Source organism: Callithrix jacchus, chromosome 18 (assembly GCF_049354715.1).
Source record: "Callithrix jacchus isolate 240 chromosome 18, calJac240_pri, whole genome shotgun sequence".
Lineage (NCBI taxonomy): Eukaryota > Metazoa > Chordata > Mammalia > Primates > Cebidae > Callithrix > Callithrix jacchus.
Window position 1 is genome coordinate 9606841 of NC_133519.1, and position 22762 is coordinate 9629602.

General features: G+C 51.8%; 1 non-coding gene and 4 pseudogenes across 2 annotated transcripts in view; all 5 read right to left on the bottom strand.

Annotated features, from left to right (window-relative positions):
- LOC118149175 (protein FAM43B-like) overlaps window positions 1-18975 on the bottom strand; it is a 27768-nt pseudogene extending 8793 nt beyond the window's left edge. The window contains exon 1 of the transcript XR_013529328.1: window positions 53-18975. The product of XR_013529328.1 is annotated as a protein FAM43B-like (transcript). The remainder of the gene's footprint in view (window positions 1-52) is intronic.
- On the bottom strand, window positions 7137-8149 carry LOC144580194 (uncharacterized; annotated as a pseudogene).
- LOC128928078 (uncharacterized) lies at window positions 8315-9183 on the bottom strand (annotated as a pseudogene).
- On the bottom strand, window positions 9315-11185 carry LOC118142822 (rab11 family-interacting protein 5 pseudogene; annotated as a pseudogene).
- A 759-nt stretch (window positions 18976-19734) lies between the features above and the next one.
- Window positions 19735-19806, bottom strand: TRNAE-UUC (transfer RNA glutamic acid (anticodon UUC)). Its single transcript has one exon. It is a non-coding gene; the product is annotated as a tRNA-Glu (tRNA).
- Between the last annotated feature and the right edge of the window lie 2956 nt (window positions 19807-22762).

Genomic DNA, 22762 nt, shown 5'->3' on the forward strand with positions numbered 1-22762 from the left:
GGGCACTATGGGAGTGGGGAGCGAGGAACACCCGCAATAATCAAGGGCATACCAGGCATCATCACCCTGAGCCAAAATGAGGCGGCGGGGCAAACAACACGGAGACCACAGGGGAGACACGGGCCGGGGACCTGGGCAGCGGAGGCGGGCAGGGCCGGGGTCGGAGGCTGTGAGTCTGGTGGGTTGGGCCTGAGTCCTGTCCCTCCGCTCTCAGCGCGCCTGGCCCTCCCGCTCCCTGGGGCCGGCCTTCCAGCCGCAGGGCTGCGGGAGCAGCTGGGGCTCGCAGGCTGCACGTCCTCAGGTCTTGGGCCAGGCTGAGCACCTCCGGCCGCTCGCGCTGGGGGGCTCCCCTTTCGCGTTTCTCCGCGTCGTCGTCGTCCTCCTCCTAATCCTCCTACTGGATGCTGCTAAGGCGTGGCTCCCCGCGGCTGCGCTCGCTCGGCTGCGGCCGGTAGGCGCACTTGGCGTTGAGCAGGCGGCCCAGGGGGGCGCGGGGCACCTAGGCGGCGGCACCCCCCGCGCGGAGGTGCTGCCGGCGCAGGTGGCGCGCGTCGCTCTGGTGCTGCAGGCGCTTGAAGTCGCTGGAGGCTGCCAGCGCGGTCTGGCGGAGCAGGAGGTCCAGGACGCGCGCCTTGTGCGCCCTCGCCAGCAGCACAGCCTGGCAGCGCAGCACCACGGCCTTGTGGCGCGCCTGGTGGCGGTAGACCCAGGCGAAGACGCGCGGGTGGCGCCCGTCCGCGGTGCAGTAGGTGATGCGCAGCAGCAGGTAGGTGTGCGCCGGCCTGCGACCCCCCCGAACCCCCGGCGGCGCCGCGCTCGCAGGGCTGCATGAGGATGCCTCGTGGCCCCAGCGTCAGCTTCATCTTGGTGCCCCCGCCCGGCCCGCAGCGAGCCCAGATCTTGCCCACGGCGTCGTTGGTGCAGCCGTCGCCCTTGGCGTGCAGGGTGACGGCGTTGCCCAGGTACCACACGGTGTAGGTCGGGTCCTCCGTGTTGAGCTCCACTTTCTGGCGCCGGCTACGGAACACGCGGCCCAGGCGCTCCAGCGGCCAGTCGGGCAGCAGGTCCGGGCAGGAGCGCAGGAAGCTGGAGCGCAGCGACGTGTAGGCGAGCGCCGGACTCAGGCTTTTCGCCTTGCACTTGGCATCGTCCTCCACCAGCACGAATTTGTTAGGTCTCTAAGGTAGCATCAAAGCGCAGCCAAAGAGGCTGGGGTCGTCGGGAGCTCACCTGCGTCGGGAGGTCGGGGGAGGGAAGGCGCGCAGAAGTCCACCGCCCCGGAGTCGCGAGAAGCCTGGCAGCGCCGGAGACAGTCGGTGTCCGGAGATGCCCAGTGCCAGGCAGGGCTAGCTTCGCAGATGCTCGGTGCCCAGCAGGGTCGGCAGCCAAGGTGCCGGACGGCAGCCAAGTGGCTGGGGACAGCTTTTCCCGGGAGTGGCTCCAGCCGTTTGGGAAGGGAGGAGGGGCCGATGTTGAGAGTGGGGTCAGCTGGACACCCCCAACCCTAGCCCAAATGGTGGGATTTACACGTTCCCTGCCACCGCAATTTGGGTCGCTGGAGCCGCTGCTCGGTGGGGCCGACCGAGAGCGAGGCTGCGGTGGGGACTCTTTCAGTCGTCTTCTGTTTTTGTTTTTGTTTTTGTTTTAATCTGCATTAAGGCATGCACGTAGAGCTAGGAGAATTGTCCCTTCCCAGCCTGTGGCCTTCTCTTGAGGTGCTCCAGATTGAACTGTGGCCTGTAGTTGGGAAAGTAAGTCTCTTCCCAGTAAAGGAATAAGGCACTCTGGAATAAGCAGAAATCTGTGGGAAAACACGGTTCCCCAGAGTGCAACTAAAGGAATGGGTGAATCTCCTGGCTTTTGGAGGCCATCAGTCCTCATTCCAGTATAGGTGTGAGAAGACCGGGGCCCCGAGGACTAGATCAGAACTGAGAAGGTGGCTCCCGTGTCCAATAACTCAATATTTTTACCTGCCATGTCAGAAGTTACCTGAGGTTCTCTGTAGAGATGGTAAGGTGTCTGGTGGAAGCTGTAGGGAACCTTCGGCCCTGTCAGTCCTCTGTTCTCTCAGCCCATAGGGATGTGGGGAGCTGAGACTCCCTTTGGAGCCTGAGGCAGTCTTTCCTCCAGTGGCCCTCTTGCTTACAGAAGGCACACTGATTCCAGCCCAGGGGCTGACTGGCTGGCCTTCGTCTGGGCATTCCAAAGCCACTCTTACAACACTTTCTCAGGATGGGTAATCCAGAAGCCATAGGAGACTGAAAGCAGCTGCTAACAGTTGCACTTTTTGGTCATTTCTTTTGGTTTTCTCCTCTTCCCCTGCCCTGTGGCTATTGTTGTAAACTCCAAAAGCCATGTTTAAGAGTTGGCTCATGGAATTTGGGGTCCCATTCCTGCCTTTTGTAACTTTCTCCTGATGTCAGGGGTAGACTGAGTAACAAATGCATGCCCAGAAGAGCTCGCCCTTCCGAGGTGTCTGGGTCCACATTAGTATATTTCCTGAGTGCCTCAACCAAGCAGCCCTGAAGCAGAGCAAGATTTTCATCCTTCCGCTGAGTTACTTCTATCTTTGTCGTAATTAACTGGCTTAATCACCCACCTGTTCATACCTTCTGTTAAACAAGTTAGCTGTGATTTCTACATTGAGGATCTTGGGAACCCTTCTGGTAATCCCACTGAGGGTCTCTATGCGGAACTGCGTCTCCTTCTACGTAAACAGCATGGCCTTGGAGAGGAGCAGCTACTCTATCTGCAATTCACAGGCAGCACCCAGAATCCTTTGCTTCTCCTCTATAGGACAGCAAGTGGATAATAACATTTGCAAGTTGTGCCAAGTTAAATCAAAAGACACCATCACCATAACAAACTCTTCTGTGAACTGCCCTGGATCCTTCAAAACCCAGCCACATTTCTTTTTGAATAAAGCCAATTTGGACATGGGAAATGGCACGCAGACTCTGATTATTCCCATCTCTGCCATCTACCTCCCACAATGGACACAGATTCAATTTCAGGGGCTGATGTAGAGCCCCACTCCTGGTGGTACTGGCTGGGCTTACTTCCTTGGGCAGTGGGGATATAGGCTGGAGTTCACTGAATAAGGGGGGTGGGTTCCTGATGACACTGGGGTGGAATCCTGCACTGGACAACTGGCATCACCCCTCTCAAAATTGGGGGCTGAGAAGACCCTGGGGAGGGCATGGGCCTTCCAGGGGGTGCTGCTAGAAAGGGAGCAGCAAGGATCTCCCATGCAGTTTCTTGGTGCCTAGAAGTAATATGAGCCAGACACATCCTGCCATTGACTCTTAAGTCAGAATCCTGGTAGGGGGCATAAAAGCCTGTACATAAGGAGCTTCTCCCCATTTTCCTTCCTTTCTATGAATAAGTCCGATTGTGAAATAGGTCAATTTCACAATTGTCCAGTGCAGGATTCCACCCCAGTGTCATCAGGTCAATGATGCAAAGAACCAGTTTCAGGCCAAGTTTCCTGTTCTCCCAAGAAAATGTGCTTCTTTTCCTTTGAGCCATCGAATTTGAATTTGCTCCAATTGCCTAAAAGACACCCTAGTGGGGAGTCCTTTGGGAGGCTCGCCGTTGCCCCATGTCTAACAAGGATCTCCACTCCACCCAGAGGTTTTTCATTTTTCTTTCTTTCTTTCTTTTTGCAGTACATGAATGTTTTCCTCTTCATGAAGTGCTTAAAGCATGAAGAACAAGCTCTTTACAAACAGAGTTACAACTAGGAAGGCCAACAGCAAAGCAGAACCATGCCTGCGCCCTGCCCACTCTCCTCCAAGTGTGGCTAGGAGGGAAACACCAACGAGGACCCTGGGCTTCGATTCAAAAACTCCTCTGAAGACATCCATGCCCTGGGCATTAGGGAGGCCCACAGTCAAAGGGCAGGGCCAGAGCTGGGGCTGAATAAAACCCAAATGAAGACCCAGTAGGGGGGCAAATCCCCCCACTCTCAGAAAAGATACTTACTTCTCTAATACCCAGTGACCCCCAAAAAGCATGACTGAAGCCCTGGGGACCAGTGGACACGTTTCTCAGCTCTGAGGAGTGCAGTTTAAGGTAGGTAACACTACAGGGGCTCTCCTCCATGTGCGGCGCTCCTCTGCTCCATCCTGGAGGCAGACGGACATCACCCACAGGGCACGTGTCTGCCCAAGCCCTTCCAAGCAAGCCCACAGGCCATCTTCTGAGGAAGCGGTGGGCCCAGAGGAGCTCTCGCCTCCTCACTAGGCCATAAGTATCCTCCTTCAGTACCTCACCGCCCCTCATTTTTGCTAATTCAGGGTGGCCCAAGCCACCAAGTTTCCTTACAGATGCCTTGGGAAGCCTGCCTTATTTTCTTTCTTTCTTTTTTTTTTTTTTAATTTTTTATTGGATTTTAGGTTTTGGGGTACATGAGCAGAGCATGCAAGACAGTTGCGTAGGTACACACATGGCAGTGTGCTTTGCTTTTCTTCTCCCCTTCACCCACATTTGGCATTTCTCCCCAGGCTATCCCTCCCCACCTCCCCCTCCCACTGGCCCTCCCCTTTTCCCCCCAATAGACCCCAGTGTTTAGTACTCCCCTTTCTATGTCCATGTGTTCTCATTTTTCATCACCCGCCTATGAGTGAGAATATGCGGTGTTTCATTTTCTGTTCTTGTGTCAGTTTGCTGAGGATGATGTTCTCCAGATTCATCCATGTCCCTACAAACGACACAAACTCATCATTTCTGATTGCTGCATAATATTCCATGGTGTATATGTGCCACATTTTTCCAATCCAGTCTATTATCAATGGGCATTTGGGTTGATTCCAGGCCTTTGCTATTGTAAACAGTGCTGCAATGAACATTCATGTGCATGTGTCCTTATCCTTATAGTAGAACGATTTATAGTGCTTTGGATATATACCCAGTAATGGGATTGCTGGGTCAAATGGAATTTCTATTTCTAAGGCCTTGAGGAATCGCCACACTGTCTTCCACATTGTTGAACTAATTTACACTCCCACCAACAGTGTAAAAGTGTTCCTTTTTCTCCACATCCTCTCCAGTATCTGTTGTCTCCAGATTTTTTAATGATCACCATTCTAACTGGCGTGAGATGGTATCTCAATGTGGTTTTGATTTGCATCTCTCTGATGACCAGTGACGATGAGCAGTTTTTCATATGATTGTTGGCCTCATATATGTCTTCTTTCGTAAAGTATCTGTTCATATCCTTTGCCCACTTTTGAATGGGCTTGTTTGTTTTTTTCCTGTAAATCTGTTTGAGTTCTTTGTAAATTCTGGATATCAGCCCTTTGTCAGATGGGTAAACTGCAAAAATTTTTTCCCATTCTGTTGGTTGCCAATCCACTCTAGTGACTGTTTCTTTTGCTGTGCAGAAGCTGTGGAGTTTCATTAGGTCCCATTTGTCTATTTTGGCTTTTGTTGCCAATGCTTTTGGTGTTTTGTTCATGAAGTCCTTGCCTACTCCTATGTCCTGGATAGTTTTGCCTAGATTTCCTTCTAGGGTTTTTATGGTGCCAGGTCTTATGTTTAAGTCTTTAATCCATCTGGAGTTAATTTTAGTGTAAGGTGTCAGGAAGGGGTCCAGTTTCTGCTTTCTGCACATGGCTAGCCAGTTTTCCCAACACCATTTGTTAAACAGGGAATCCTTTCCCCATTGCTTGTTTTTGTCAGGTTTATCAAAGATTGTATAGTTTTATGTATGTTGTGTTGCCTCCGGTGCCTCTGTTTTGTTCCATTGGTCTATATCTCTGTTTTGGTACCAGTACCATGCTGTTTTGATTACTGTAGCCTTGTAGTATAATTTGAAATCCGGTAGTGTGATGCCCCCCGCTGTGTTCTTTTTGCTTAGAATTGACTTGGATATGTGGGCTCTCTTTTGGTTCCATATGAAGTTCATGGTGGTTTTTTCCAGTTCTGTGAAGAAAGTCAACGGTAGCTTGATGGGGATAGCGTTGATTCTGTAAATTACTTTGGCCAGTATAGCCATTTTCACGATATTAATTCTTCCTAACCATGAACATGGAATGTTTCTCCATCTGTTTGTGTCCTCTCTGATTTCGTTGAGCAGTGGTTTGTAGTTCTCCTTGAAGAGGTCCCTTAAGTTCCTTGTGAGTTGTATTCCAAGGTATTTTATTCTTTTTGTAGCAATTGCGAATGGCAGTTCGTTCTTGATTTGGCTTTCTTTAAGTCTGTTATTGGTGTAGACGAATGCTTGTGATTTTTGCACATGCCTGCCTTATTTTCTACAAGCAAACTAGGGGCTGGGCCAAAGGACAGACACTTCATTTCAAAGTGCACTGCAGCCAAGCCAGGCAAGATCCTGGGACAGAAGGGACAGGCTGGGACAGCAGCTTATGGAGGGATGGGAGGGCAACAGAGGCTTTTTCCTAAGTATAGGTGTCTCCCAAAGACACCTAAAGTGGGATCTCCCACTTACAGGCAAGCTGACTGGTCTAGCATGGCTAGGTTCTGAGGCCAAAGTGAGAGCCAGCGGGGCAGCCCCAGGCCTGCCTGCCCACTTGCCCAGCAGCAGTTTTGATCTTGGGATCCTCCTACTGGGGTTGACGGATGGGAAGAGAGCAGGAAGGCAGAGGGAGCAGTAACTTGGCCAGACCAAGAGATTAACTCCAGGAGAGGGAAAGAGCACGCAGCAGGGCCACTCATTCTCATTCCCAGGCCCTGAGAGAGCCATCCCTATGTATTCAACAGGTGGGAGGGGGATGCCACATGGCAGGAGAGGTCAACATCCAGGGGCTCTTGACCCTGTCCACAAAAGGCACATTTTAGTTGGTTTCCAAAAGTTCGAACCCTGCAGCAACACAGAGTTTTGGCATCTGGACAAGCAAAAGAATAGACACGGAGGCTTGATCCCCAAAACATAAGCAGCCCCAAGCCCCAGCCTGGAGGAGCCTACTACACGTTGGAGGTGGGTAAGAGCTGGAAAAGCAAGGAGGTGCTCTCCCTGCACCCCACACGTCCCCACGTGACACTGTGGAAAGGTCAGCAAGCAGCCTCAAGAACATGCGCCATCTACCTCTGTCCACAGGCCACTCGCCCCACAGCTCGAAACTGAGACAGACTCAGGACATGCAGAGACTGGCCCAGATCACACAGGCTCCTTGCCCTCAGGGGAGGGGTATAGGGCTGAAGAGCAGGCACCCTGGTTGCCCATAACTCACAAACAGGCAGTGTGGTCCCCCACTCCCACTGCGGAGCAGGCTGACGAGCTCATGGTGGGTCAGGTGGTAGAACTTGGCCGACTGGTCCAGCACAGCTGAGTCCTTCAGCCTTTTGGTGTCCACCGTCTGGCCAGCCTGGGACGCCCGGGTCACAGGCTGAACGCTCCTGGATGTGGCTGTTTTGAGCTTCTCCAGCCCACTACTCAGGGCTGTGCTGACTGGAGCAGGACTGCTTCCTGCCTGCTGTCCACAGGGGGCACTGAGGGGCTTCACGGGGTGGGGACTGGCACTGGGCTGTGGCTCCTCAGCCAGTTTTCTCCAAGGGCAGACACTGGAGACAACTGGAGGACAGGCAGACAACAAGGAGAGGCTGCGGTGGCTGCAGTGAGGTCCTCCCCAAGTGGGGCAGGGAAGCACCCAAGTGGGGAGAGCTCAAGGAGGCCAGAGAGTGAGCCTGGCTCCCCTGGTGGTGGGGAGGATGAGGTCAGGGGCCAGGCTCCAGACAGGGGAGAGCACAGAGGGCTGGGCCCCCCATGGTGGTGGCTGGGCCTCCCAAAGTGGGAGAGGAGGCAGTGGAAAGTCAGGCTCTGGGTGGGGGGTGGGCAGCTCTTCTGGGCCAGAATGAATAGAAGATTTTCTGGACCCTAGTGGGGATGCAGATGAGAGACTGGGAGGATCTTGACTCCCCTGAAACAAGAAGGGGTTCAAGGCATCCTCCTTGGAGACCCACACATCAGCCTGCTGGGAGATAACTGATGGGGACCCAGCCCTTCTCCTACTGGACCCTGGCCCTGGGACTCAGGATCCTGGGGGCCTTCTCCCATCTCTGGAGATGCCTGCTTGACTCTGAAGAGCCAAGCTCTTTGAGAAACATGGTGTGAGGGCAGGACCCTCAGGGAAGCTGGTGGGTGCAGACAGGCAAGGCCCAACATGGGGGTGGGGGGTGGGGGTGCTGACATCCTCCACTAGCTCTTCCAGGCCAGGCTTGTCCAGCAGAATTGCAGAGGAGCAGCTGTCAGACTCCTCTGACTCGGGCTTCTCTCCCTCCTCCTTTGTCTCTGGGGAACTGACAGCCAGTGCACTTGGGGAGGCACCTTCTCCCTCTGTCTCTGTCCCCCTGTTACTCAGCCCGCTTCGGCCTTCTCCTCCTCCTGGGATCTTGAGGGTGTGAAGAGGCACGGTGGCTTGGGAGGTGGGACACTGGGCTACAGTCCCTCGTCAGACACCCACTCGGGTATAGGCTCGGGCACCAGCAGGGGAAGCCCCTCACTCCCCTTGGGGCTCACAGTTTCTGGTGATTCAGGCTGCACCTGGGGCAGAGGCTCATCAGACTCTCCCGGCAAGATGAGTGAGGTCATCTCAGCTGCAGGAGAAATGGTGACCACATCCCAGGACCAGGCATCGTCAGCTGTCTCAACATCAGGGCAAAGCTGGTTTTCACCTCAGGAGGCCTGATCGTCCTGGCCCTCAGCAGTGCTGTCTGGGCCCAGCAGCCTCTCCCACACACTGATCACTTCTGGGGAGCTCAACAGAGACGTCCCACTGTCTGCCGGACTCTGCCCTTCCCCTTCTGGGGCTGGCGGTTCCCTGTCTGGTTCTGAGGCTGAGACTCTCAGCTGCAGCTGGGCTGATGAGGTGGGCGGGCCAGCCCGATGGCCCGATGGGCCCCAGGTCAGCTGTACTCACGCTCTGGTGGTCCAGTCCCAAGTCCACAGAAACCCTGGGCTCCAGCTGTATGCTGCTCCCACCTCTTCCTCCTCCTGCCCTGGGCTCTCCCTCAGGCTCAGGCTCGGCTGCTGGTGCAGTCATGGCACCAGGGCCTGGGTCTTGCAGCCCTGCCGCCTCCAGCCCCACTCCTGCAGGGGCCAGGATCTTGCTCCTGGCCTCTGGACGCAGCCTGCTGGCAGCAAAGATGGTGAAGGTGTTGTCCCACTCAGGCAGGGCTTTCCCAGGGGAGGCCAGGGATGGGACTGGCCCTCAAGGCACTGGGTTTTTTTTTTTTTTGAGACGGAGTTTTGCTCTTGTTACCCAGGCTGGAGTGCAATGGCACGATCTCGGCTCACCGAAACCTCTGCCTCCTGGGTTCAAGCAATTCTCCTGCCTCAGCTTCCCGAGTAGCTCGGATTACAGGCACGCGCCACCATGCCCAGCTAAGTTTTGTATTTTTAGTAGAGACGGGGTTTCACCTTGTTGACCAGGATGGTCTCGATCTCTTGACCTCGTGATCCACCCGCCTGGGCCTCCCAAAGTGCTGGGATTATAGGTATGAGCACTGGGTTTCTGAGTTGGTTCCTTGGCTTCTCTCAAGTCAAACCAGCTACTCTTGGCCTTTTCCTCCCCACTGAACGAGTAATGGGGGGAGGCCCCTAGGGCAGGAACCCCTTCTGCCCCAGAGAGCTTCGGCACCCCAACTCGCTCCGACTTAGGCCCTGGTGGTGGTGGTGGAAGAGGCCCGTCTGGGGCTTGTGTTCCTCCTTCCGGGCTCCCTCCTTCCCTGCCCACAGCCTTAGAGGAGGCCGCTATGGGTGTGGCGACCTGGAAGGGCTTGCCCTCTGGCAGCCGGGCCCCACCACCTCTCCAGGGAGCTGGCCCCAAAGGCCAGGACTTCAGCCTGAGCACTGGGATCCTCCCGTCCAAGCACCGCCTCTGAGCTGCTGTTGCTAGACTGCCTCTGGCCCAGGAGTCCTCTGTGGAGCGAGGCCCCTCCTTGGAGGCCCGAGATGGAGCCCCGGTGAAGCACAGGGGCCTGGGGCTCCTAGTTGTAAATGTGGTTCCCATTGACACGGAGCGAAGAGCGGGAGGCAGCATCCAGGTGGCCCTGAAGGTCGAGAAAGGCCCGAGGAGGAGCTGCGCGCATCTGGCTGGCCTCGTCGCTGTAGGTCCTCTTGTGGGTGAACTGCTTGGGGGACTGTGCGGATTCCCCACCCCCTTCGGTGGACAGCCAGCTGCTGCGGCTAGGTGAGCGGGTGAGGAGCTCGGCGCCAGGCCCCTGGTAGGCCAGGCTCCCACTGGCTGAGGACAGGGTGCTGTCCGAGCCCAGAGATGTGCTGGACTGGGTCAGGGACGACGTGCGCAGCTTCTTGGCTTTGCCCATCTTGCCCAGGCCACCCGGGTCAGGATCCTCTATGGCACTGCTTGGGAGGATGGCAGAGGCAGACTCCAGATCATACTTCTTCTTGCCCTTCATCTTGTCCTTGATCTTGCTTTCCGAGGCGGGACCTTGGCTTGTCCTTGATGGACAGGTCAAACATGCTGGCGCTCAGGTTCTTGCGTGTGAACTGGATGGTGACTTCGATCTCGCCACGTTCCTTCTCCTTGCCTGCCTTGGAGTTCAGTTTGTACCACTGCGTGTCCTGGGCGCGGCCTGCGCCGAAGACCTCGCCCAGCACCAGCGTGGCCTGGCCCGGTAACTTGCCGACGCCAATGAGTCAGCGGTGCCTGGTGTGAGCACCAGCTCGCAGGCGGCGGCGGAGCCCGCGGCCCAGGGCGCCTGGCCCGCGTCCGCCTCCTGCGCCCGCAGCAGGTCATCCAGGGCGCCGGGCGGCGGCGGAAGGAGCAGTCCTCATGCCGCTCTGGGCAGCCTGAGTCTTCTCCACCACCCACGTCTGTACTGTCGCGGCCCACCTGGATCACCGTGTACGCCTCCCTGGTGCTGCCCGCGCCCGAGCTCTTGCCCGCAGCCGGCGGGCAGGCAGCACCGTCACCGGGACGGGCGTAGGAAGCCAGCGGGAGGGCCCCGCCGCCGGCTCCGCGCCCCGCACCAGGGCCAATGCAGGGAAGCGGCGGACGAGGGCCGGTGCAGACCCCGGGACCTGGGGACAAACTGTCGCGCCGGAGGGCGGTCTGGAGCCGGCTCCGAGCACCGCCGCCGCTGCTGGCTGGGATGCCCCGCCGCTCTGCGACCCCAGAAATTTTTCTAAGTCTAGCAAAAGCCCAGTAACATTTCCTGTCAAATTCCCACCTCCTGCAGAGAAGATAGAAGTACAGGTAGGAAAGCGTCATGAAAGTGGACTACGAAACATGATTGAATTCCACAGAGAGTGAAGAAAGCATTTTAGTTTGGGCAAAGAGGGGTTAAAAGAAACAAGGGGGTCACAGAAGGGAGGAAGGGAAGGTGTGAACAGTGTTGTCCCCTGAGCTGCCAGAGAATCTACCCAGCAGCCACAAACACTGAAGAGAAATGTTTGGGCAAAATGTTTGGGTGGCTGCTGCTTGTCTGCCAATATGGGCAGTTGTCACTTGGGTTGGGGGCCCAGGAACCCCTGCCTCCTGTGACCAAGAGTTCAATATGGCCTTGAGCAAGGTCACATAGGAAGGGGCCCGCAACTGGCTGTTATGGAAAATGGTAATTTTTTAACTTAAGGGCAGAGAAGATGACATCCGCACTCCCCCTGGGGAGGGGCTCTCATCCACAACCCTTTAGGGAATGTCAGTGCTGAAAAGCCCAGAGCATCCAGGCGGAGGCCAGCAGTGACAGTGGGACTCTCACACCCAACAAAATGCCAAAAACCCAGAGTGCCCAAACATCAGCCAATGAGGTTCCCCACACCAAATGCTGGAACTCCAGGGGTGGCCAATGGTGAACCCCAGAGGCCAAGTTGGGGCCACAGAGCAATGTGACTCTGGCATCTCAGGGTCCACACAGTAAGGGACTCTCACAACCCAGTGTCCTGCCTTAAACAGTTCTTGACTGTCCTGTCCTGTCCTGTGTCTTGTCCCGTCCCATCTTGTCTTATCTTGTCTTCACTTGTCTTTGTGGTCACCAGAAGATGCAAGGCAGGACAACCCCAAAATTGAGGCTTAGCCCAGGAGAGTTCTTGGCTCTTCCCAGGTAAGAACTCAAGGGCAACCCAGCGGTGAAAGAAAGCAACTCTGGTTAAACTGGTGCTGCTTCTGGTGGAGCCGGTAACCTGTAGGCAGCGTGTGGGCTGCTAGCTAGCTGTGCGTATACCCACTTTTAATTAGATGCTAATTCAGAAGTAGGTTATTCAGAATTTTCTGGAAAAGGGATGGGGCATTTCCAGAACCATATAAGGTAACTTCCTGTGTGTTGCCATGGCATGTTGATGTTTTTATTTATAAACTGTCAAGGCACTGGTGGGAGTGTCATTGAGCTAATGAGCATTGAGAGTAACTGGAAGCAGCTTTTGTCTCCATCTGCTGATTTTGGTCAGCTTCTTCACCACACCCTGTTTGGACCAGACCCTTCTCTGATCAGCCGGGCCGCCCCTGGAAGGAAGTCCTGCCACTGTCCTGCCTCAGTAGACTCTCTGCCAAAGAAGCATCTTTAGAGTTTGCTATTTACTCATGAACCAGAAAAACCATCCTGTGCAGGCCAAATTCCCACCCTCGAGATTTCTGTAGGACCAACAGGTAAAAACAATATACCCCAACGGGACTGTTAGGTTTCAAATAACTTACTCTCCTTTGGATTTATTTTTCTGAGAATGAATTCTTCATACACATTGACTTGTCTTCTGCAATCCAGTGTAAAAGTGGCACCTCTTCTTCAGAAGCTTTGAAACATACAAATTAGCCTTAAACTTACCTACCGGACTTTCAGGCTAGAAGGCTGATTCATGTAAGGACTAAGAAGACATTTCACCCATATCCTGGGTGACAGGAGAGGATCCCTTAGATAGGTTTGTACAGCAGACTGGTAACCTGCACTTTCTTCTAGCAGTGAGAGGTACTGAGAGCTAACAGTCCTCGTGCAAGGCAGAGACAGACCCACAGAGAGCCAAATTTTAGCCTAGAACTCAGCCAGCTCTTCACAGCCCCCATGTGTTCCATTTTCCTCCACAACTATTTACTTTGAAAGATTTCAAACTTATAGAAAAGTTGAAAAAAAGGAACACCTCTACACCACTCACCCAACTTCAACAATTAACATTCCTTTGCCTTTTCTCTCTGTCTACACACACCTACACACACATGCATATTTCATAGTAAATGCAGGAAAAGAAACTCCACTCCATTCCTAAATATTTCTGCATGCATTTCATGAGATTAAGGATATTATCCTGTATAATTATAATACAATTCAATGATCAAACCTAAGGATATTAACATTAATTCAATAATATTAACTAGCATATAGTCCAGATAAAAATTGTCAAATTGTTTAGAAAATGTCACATCTATACACATGTATGTGTGTATATAGATATTTATGCATATACATAATGTGTGCATGTGTTATATATACACACATAACATGCTATGCATAAATATATATACATATATGCATGTATGTTATACACATATAAAACACATGTACACATTATGTATGCATAAATGTCTTAATTTAATGATATGTTTATGCATAAATATCTTAATTTAAAGATATATACATATCATTAGCTGAAAGCTGCCTCTATACATATTTTAAAGGTTTCTTCATATGTAGTGAACTGTAACCTAACTGAATGTGTAAACAGCCTGTAACCTACTCTCTCTGGTTTTTCTTTGAGACAGAGTCTCACTCTGTGGCCAGGCACAAGGCTGGAGTGCAGTAGCGCAATTTTGGCCCACTGCAACCTTCACCTCCCAGGTTCAAGCAATTCTCCTGCCTCAGCCTCCCAAGTAGCTGGGACTACAGGCACGCGCCACCACGCCCAGCTAATTTTTGTATTTTCGGTAGAAATGGGGTTTCACCATGTTGGCCAGGATGGTCGCGATCTCTTGACTTTGTGATCTGCCTGCCTCAGCCTCCCAAAGTGCTGGGATTACAGGCGTGAACCACCGTGCCCAGCCAACAGCCTGTAACCTACTCTTGTGCCAATGACTGAGTTTGGGCCAATCAAAGGTGGCCAACTGTTCAAACTGAGTTCAAATAAGACAAGCTCAGAGCTGCGGCCAATCTGACTATTTTTATATCTCACTTCTGTTTTCTGTAAGTCACTTTCCTTTTTCCATCCATAAATCTTCTTCCACCACATGGTACCACTAGAGGCTCTGAACCTGTTCTGGTTCTGGAGCTTCTTGATTCAGGAATTCTTCTTTGCTTAATTAAACTGTGTGTGTGTGTGTGTGTGTGTGTGTGTGTGTGTGTGTGATACCTTATATACATATGTAATGTATATATGCATTTGTATACATAATATTTATTTATTTAAGAAAGAGAGAAGTGGGTTGTGGTACTGATGTTATTCCCCAGGTTCCCAGGAAAGTTCCTCAACTGCACTTTAGTTTCCTAGAACGGTCCCTCCATTTCTTTGTTTTCGTTGCTAAGTTTTTGAAGGGGATGTGCCAGTTATCTTGTTCAATATCCTGCATTCTGATCAAACTAAACATTTTTTGAAAGAACAGGATATAGGAATTTGTGCTTCTTACCACCCCACCTGTCAGAAAGCCAGCGATGCAAGAACAAAATATTGTTAGTATTTTCACATCCAAAGTATTAAAGGAAAGCAGCATCTGCCAGCAAGTTTACGGTGTGCCGTGGTGGCATAGTGACGAGCACTTTGCATTGTGAATGCAGAACCTCGGTTCCAATCCAAAATGCTGTGTCTGGTGTCTTTTGGGTAGAAACTGAGGTGTCTTTTGGTTTGCTTTCAATCCCCGCACGGGCTGAGTCCTTCAGCGGGGTTTACCACTGACTGCTGCAATGCAGTGCGGTCAGGCAAAGGGAAGGAGAGCCCCCACTGCACACACCTGGGGCCCAGGACACGCTCTGTGTCTCACCGTTGAGCAGAAAATATCCCAAAAGGTAAAGCGCCACCTTTCAATCCGCCCTGGTGGTGGCTTCCACTATCGCAGTGGGGTGGTCATAACTGGTTTTTACTGCTCTTCACAGTGGCTGAAACCATTATTTGTGGCCAGAGAATGAGGCGTACCACTGACTTGCCAGCGTGACCCAGTGAGGACCAGCAGAACACCCCTGGACTAGGTTGTTGGGGACTGGGAGGTGCCTCATGTCTGGGCATGCATTGAACCACCCCACAAGGAGAAATGCCTCTTCTCAAGACTTCTCTGTACTTTCCACTCAGGAAACTGTGTAGTCACAGCTGTTCTTCTGGTTGAGATAGTAGCAAGGATTTGGGGGTGGGGAATGAAAATGAGCTTTTACTGAGTTTAAAATAAAATCCAAGCTCCTTGCCATGGTCTACACTGACTTGTCTCCATCTTCCACCTCCCAACCCCCATGTTGATGCTAAAGAGCAAACTAATGAAATGTAATTCATATAATGTCAAATTCTAATACATTAACTAGACAGGTTACTAAATATTGACAAGTGAAATCATCACCCAGATAAAGTTACAGAAAATTTCCATCATCCCAAAAAGGTCTTGACACCAGGCATGGTAGCTCATGCTCCTAATCCCAGCACTTGGGAGGCTGAGGCGGGAAGACTGACTGAGCCAGGGAGTTTGAGACCAGCCTGGGCAACATGGCAAGATCCTATCTCTATAAAAAAAAAATTTTCAAATTGAAAAAATTAAAATAAAACTTTGTAAAGGTCCATAGACCCCCTTCCAGGCAATCCCACCATCCTCCACCTAATCACCAGTCTGTTTATCACCACAGATTATGCTGCTCACTTCCTGAAATTCACATAATTCACTCTTTGTGTTGTTTTTCCATGTCTTTAATACATATCTACATTATTGTACGTATCTAGTTGACTTGGGTGTTACTGGTGAGCGCTATTCCAATGTGTGAATACACCACAGTTGACGGACACTTTGGTTATTTCTGGTTTGGACTATTATGAAAAAGGCTGCTGTGCATGAATATCCCGGCACAAATCTGTTTGTTCTGTGTTTTCTTAGATTTTCTATTTGTCTCTGTTTGGCATCTATTAATCACAGGACAATTACAATAACTATATGTTCTTATTTGCTGTATTTTTTTCTTAAAACAATTTACTGATGTGTGTTTGGTATACTAAAAGCTGTCCATATTTAATGAACACAACTTGCTGAGTTTGAAATAAGTATAGACCCATCAAATTATCACCACAATGTATATAATGAAATCATTTGGCTGGGCGCCGTGGCTCACACCTAAAGTCCCAGCACTTTGGGAGGCCCAGGCTGGAAGATCACTTGAGGTCAGGAGTTCAATAACAACCTGGCCAACATGTTGAAACACCGTCTCTACTAAAAATACAAAAATGAGTCAGCATGATGGCGCACACCTGTAATTTCAGCTATTTGGGAGGCTGAGACATGAGGATTGCTTAAACCTGGGAGACGGAGGTTGCAGTGAGCAGAGATCACACCACTGCACTCCAGCCTGGGCAACAAAGTGAGATTCCATCTTAAAAAAAAAAAAAATCACCTCCAAAAGTTTTCTCCTGCCCTCTTTGCTTATTATTATTATTTTAAGTTTTATATTCTAATTGATGAGAAATAATTATACATATTTATGGGAGTACATATGATATTTGATACATGCCTATGGTGTATAATGATCAAATCAGGGTGTTTAGGATATCCATCATCTCAAACATTTTATCATTTCTTTGTGCTGGAACATTTCAGATCTCTCTTCTTAGCTACTGTGAAATACACTATATACTGCGGTTAGCTGTAGTCACACTACGTGCTGTTTCCTTTCTGAGATTCCACCAACCCCCTGATGTTCCAGCTGCTATGCTTGTCCACACTTTGTCCTCTGTTCCTTTCATCTAGGAAGACAGTTTGGTTTTGTATTGTAATTTAGCTAACCCAAGTAAGGTGGACCAAACTTCGTTCAATAAACTAAAAATAAAATCCTAAGTCCCTCAACTGACTAAATGGACCTCCCATTGGCCAATGTGACCCTGGACAAACCTTAAAAGCTGAGACCCTGGCCAAGAAGAAACAGGAGGCCAGACAAGCCTCATTATATTCCCACCCTTTTGCAGTTTGAACAAAACTGACCAATCGTAATGTTATCATAGCAATCATAAGACTGACGGAACGGGCTCTTTATGGCACTAAGACACCAAATTATAAACAGGACCTAGGACCACGCCAGGCAAGGGTGAAATCACGCACCCCCTACAAGTAAAGAATAAACTATTTTCTAACTGCCACAGGCTTTTTCTCTAGCAGCTGAACAAGCCCTGGCCTGAGTAGAGGAGTGTGGAAGCACTTGCTGCTCACCCCTCTCTAGATACTGAACCCCTCTTTCCACAAGCCGTAACTGCAGCCTTGATTGGACAAGACACTGATTTCAGTAACTTTCTTCTGATGAGAAGGCCAGCGACCATGGACTGATTCTATCAGATTTACAGTAGCTGTGCATTTGCAGGCCTTTGTGTCCTGAAAAGACCTTTGCCTATAGGGCCTAATTGTAATGCATTTAAATGCTAAGTATCCACAAGGTGAACAAGGTTGTATACCATCTGAATGTCTGTTCAATAAGCATGCATGAGTTCCCCCTTCATAAATATTCATGAATCCTCCTATAACTTGTCCAATATGTTTGTTTGGCCAACTCATTCAACTTAAATTCCTGTCTTGCCCCTCCCTCCCTCAAAGTGCCTGCTTCTGGGCAACAAAGCGAAACTGTCAAAAGAGAGACGTACACAACGGAAGGAAGACAGAAAAAAAGAAAGAGAGGGGTGGGGGGAGGGAAGCAAAACAATGGGCAGTAGGTGTGGGGTGCCTTGGGATTCTACAGTAGTTGGGACCCTGCCTGCCTGCAGCAACCTCGGTTCTCTTTCTTTCTTTCTTTTTTTTTTTTTTTTTTGTTGTTGTTGCTTTTGAGCATAAACTCAAGATTTTAATGTCTTCATACAAAAAAAGATGACACTTAGAACTGGCTCACTCGGCCCTTTCTCTTCTTATCTCCTCCCATTCAAAATGCTCGCGTCTCTCAGCAGCCAGCATTCTCCTAGATCCACAGTTGGGCTCAAGGCACTCAAGCCTTAGCATAATTTCTTTGTAGTTTTGGCTTTTTTCTGGAAAATGGGCTTAGTGCCCACCACAGCCACTCTGCTTCCTGTCATGACGCCGCTTTCCCTGGGCATGCAGAGAATCCTGGCCCTTCTTGTGCTGTGTCACTTGTGGGAATGATGCCTGCCACACTTCTTACAGAAAGTCTAGCGGGTTTTAGGAACATTCACCATGTTGGTGTGAGCGCTGCCGGCACCGAAAGCAGCAACCGCGTTTCTAATCCTAATCCCGGTACAGTCTGGCTATAACTTGGACCCACTCGGGGGAACCCACGTGTCTTTTGGTTTGCTTTTAATTTTTTCACCAGCTGCGGCCTTTATCTGCAGCCAGAAAGCAATAGTTCACAAACAAGGGACCCAAAGAGAAACCTTCAACGTGCTCTATGTCTCACTGTTTAGCAGAAACTATGAAGCGACTCTCAACCTGGCTGGTCTGCAGCTTCAGGACAGAAGAGAGAGAAGGAGAGAGAGAAGGAAGCCATAAACGTTTTTGGGTGGGCGCGATACCATGTCAATCTTGAACCCGGTTATGTGAGCGCAGCCCTCTTCTAGCACAAACACCGTTTCCCATATTAAGAAAATCACCGGGATCAGCAAGTCTAGAGTGCGATGAGGAAGGTTCACTCTGGGAGAGCCCCCTTCGTCACCATGGTCTCTCCCCTGCCAGGTAAGTATGAATGAGCGCATAACCTGCAGGGACAGCACAGCCTCCTCTCCCCTGGCGGTGTGCTCACCCTTGCCATTCTTCCACCAAAGATGGAAGCTTCCGCTTTCTCTCCGCCAAAGATTCCATCCACGGTCACCCACGCGACTACCCAGGCCTCCTTTCAGCAGCGGCTCCGCCCCGCAGCCACCACCGTCTCACTGCAGCTGCTCTACCCGCCTCTGCCGAGTCTGTGCACTTCACCCCCAGGCTCCCGCTCTCCCCTGATGTTACTGCGGGCGCGGGGTTCTGCGTGGAAAAGGGGAAGCGTGCGCCAGTGCTTGGCAGAGTACAGACATTGTGGGATTCGACTGTGGTACCATTGTTTTGACGTCCCGGAGCTGATTTTTACACCTGCCTTCTGCTTAGGACACCGGCAGCAGTTTTCCGTTTATGCCTCCTCCACCTGCTGCCTTTGGTCAGCGAACATCGTCTTCCTCCACAGCTCAATCTACAAACGGAAGGGCCCTGGAGGACACGTTCCGCGCTCACTCCCCTCCCATCCTGCCGCGCATCGCCTCTAGTCACCTCTTCCGAAGGCCTAAGAAACACGGTAGCTGTGAACGGAGGTGAGGAGGCTCAGCTGACCCGCCCGTGTACACACAAAGCCACAACTCGGCTTCGCCTCTCTCTTAGTTCGCAGCTCAGCCCGATCGGCGCCTCCCAGGCGGCGGCGGCAAAAAGGGTGGGATTTTTGTGTGTGGATCCGCTGGGGCTGGCATCTCTGCACGGCTGGGTACACCTGAGTGAGACCCTCAGTATCTCTCTAAAGCCGCTTCCGCGGATAACTGATAAGCCAGAGCGGTGTCTTGAGAGGCGGTCCACCGGGACTTAGCCTCCTTCGCCAGGGTTTGCACCTCACTGCGGAGACTTCTGCATCTGGCCCTTGGAGCAGGCCAGCTGACAGCGGAGTAAGAAGATTCCCCGGGGGAGGAAGGCTGGTGCCAAAAGCTTCCCTGACCGGGAATCGAACCCGGGCCGCGGCGGTGAAAGCGCCGAATCCTAGCCACTAGACCACCAGGGAGACATATAACAGCGCTTTCTCTCCTGTTGTTGGTCTGATGTGACAGTTTCCCTGTGCTCTGGGAGGACTTCGGCCTTGTGGGGGTCCCTGATGGCTCCTGGAGTCCTCTCACAAGGCCGTTCCCTCTTTTCTCCAAAAGAAGAGCCCACAGGCAACGCAATGAGTGCTCAGTGAGGCCCACCAAGGCCACAAGTCCCGAGTTCCTGAGCGAGGTGCAGCCTCCCGGCCACACCTAACCACTGACCTACAGATGTGCCTTTGCCAGGCGGCAGCCCGTGGAAAGGCGGCCGCAGGTTGCCAGAGCCTGAGCCACACACCAGGTCGCCCGGAGGAGGCGGGAGCGGGGAGGGACCCGGAGTGAGACCAGGATGCCCTCAGCATCATAAAGGGCTCAGACAGTTGCAGAAACCGAGGCGGGCTGGATGGAAAACTTTCCAGGAAGGATCGGGGCCCTGAACTGGTCTCTGACCTTCCCCCCTGCAACCTGCGACAACTGCCGTTTTCCCATCTTAGGCAACTGCTATGCCACCCTTCCATATGCTTCGGGCAAAACCCGAGTTTCCTCTGACGCTGGAGTTTTTTCCTCAGATCCAAGATCCAATTGGTCGCCAATTCTCGATTTCCCGTCGGCCAAGTGCGTGGACATTGACGACCTACACGCGAGTTTCTCTACCTCCGCGGAATAGCTACTTCGGGGCGGGGTGGGGGAGGGGCCCTTGGGTGGATCTGGGGTGTTCAGCGGCATCCCCCGCCTCCGCTGACCAGATGGATGCCAGGGGCTTGACGTTCTCCCTCCAGCTTCCCCCAGTCGCGGCCTAGTGTCCCAGCGGGGATGGGGGAGGAGTGTGAGGGCGAAGTTGCCGCCTGTTGAGAACCATTGGTGCGCCTAGTCCTGCTCTCTGAGCTTGTGCAGAGGACTCTCCAGATGAAGGCTCGGGGGTCCATCCAGCTCCAGATCCCCTCCCTCCCCCGCACAGTCGGACCTTAGGATTTGAGGCTTTTAACATCTGGACATCATGAGATTCTACCTTTAGGTCTTTTCTTCCCTTCTGTCCTCCAAATCGGCCTCTTCCGAGCCTATTGACCAAGGCCAGCCGGGAAGACAGCTGGGTTCACTCGCCTTTCCTGGAGCTTCAGGTCTCTTCAGTTGAGCCTGCAGAGAAGCCTTAGGGGAAAGAGCTGACCACTTCGGTCCTGTCCGAAAGGGATCCCTTTCTGAAGGGAAAGAAAGCCCGACTCCCGTCATATTGGTTAGGCAGAAGAGAGATCAAAGGGAAGAGAAAAAAATCCCATGAGGTTGCAGGATCTAGTTACCATTTAGTTGACCTAACCTCCTCTGGAGGTCCTCCCAGTGTTCCCGTGGCTGGTGAAGGTGAGTTGAGTCGCCGTCTCCAGTTTGCCAAGGCGGACAAAGCCGACGACAATGGGCCTGTCCACTATCTTCCTTCCTATGCACAAAATGCCAGCTCTTCCTGTTTCCAGCTGGCAACATCCCACCTGATGACCAGCTTAGTAAATTAGAGACTGTCCATGGGATTCCATCTCTGTCTCAGTTCGGGCTTCTGTAACAATGTACCATACACTGGGGGGCTAACTCACAACAGAAATCTATTTCTCACAGTTCTGGAAATTGGAAGTCTGAGATCAAGGAGCCAACATGGTAGGATTATGGCGAGGGACTTTTTTTCTGGTTATAGACTGGCACTTTCTCATTGTATCATCAGGGCAGAAAGGGGGTGAGAGAACCCTCTGGGGTCCCTTTTATAAAAGTATTAGTCCCATTCAGACCAATGGGACTAAATCCAGATTGTGCCGAGTGTTGCGGACTTTTTGTGAGTTCATCCGTCCTGCAGACGCCTGGAGATCCACTGTCCCCAGAGGGTGCAATAGACAATCTTTGGTCACAAGTCAGCAACCAGTATATGTGAGTGAGAGCATGTGTCCCACTCTGAAATGAGAGTGTATTCGTCCATTTTCACGATGGTGACAAAGACATACCTGAGACTGGGAAGAAAAAGAGGTTTAATTGGACTTAGAATTCCACATGGCTGGGGAGGCCTCAGAATCACGGCGGGAGGCAAAAGGCGCTTCTTACATGGCAGCAGCGAGAGAAAATGAGGAAGAAGCAAAAGCGGAAACACCTGATAACCCCATCAGATGGTGAAATGTATTCACTATGAGGAGAATAGCACGGGAAAGACCAGCCCCCATGATTCAATTACCTCCTCCTGGGTCCCTCCCACAACACATGGGAATTCTGGGAGATGAATTGAAGTTGAGATTTGGGTGAGGACACAGCCAAACGTATCAGAGAGGGAGGAAGTGACAGCATATTCCGATGTGTGTGAGGGTTTCATGACTTATTACCTATTTCAAAATTTATTGCCCTTTGTGAAAAAGCAAAACAAGGACTTGCCCTATCTGACTTTAAGGCTTACTATTTTCTGGGTATCTCTAATGGGTAAGAGAGGGCCCCATGCGATATTGCTACAGTTCCCAGATGAAGAATGGGAAAGACTTTATGTTGACCAACCACAGAGGCCTGAAAACCCAGGTCCTTAAGGAAGGTAGAGGATATCTGGACCCTGACCCAGGACCCTGGATGGGCTGTGCTAAGAGACCCCCACAAGGGAAAGGATTTTTTCCTGCTTCAGGTTCTCTGTTCTTCTGGGATTAAATGACCTGGACCCAAGTTTTTCCCCCAACACTGGGGATAGGGCTTTACCAAGGGCCTGGGATCTTGCTGTCCTAAGGACAGCAGAGCAAGGGGTGGAGGAGGAGCTCAGGTGGTGGAGGAGGAAAAATCAGGTGAGATGCGTGGAGCAGTTGGCTATACCAGGCACAGGGAGGACCCACTGGACCCAAGAGCCTGCATGTGAAGCCAGGCCTTGGGCCACATTGCTCCTCAAAGGGATGCCTCTTCCACAAGGTCTGCAAAGGGACTGTGGAAAGAGAG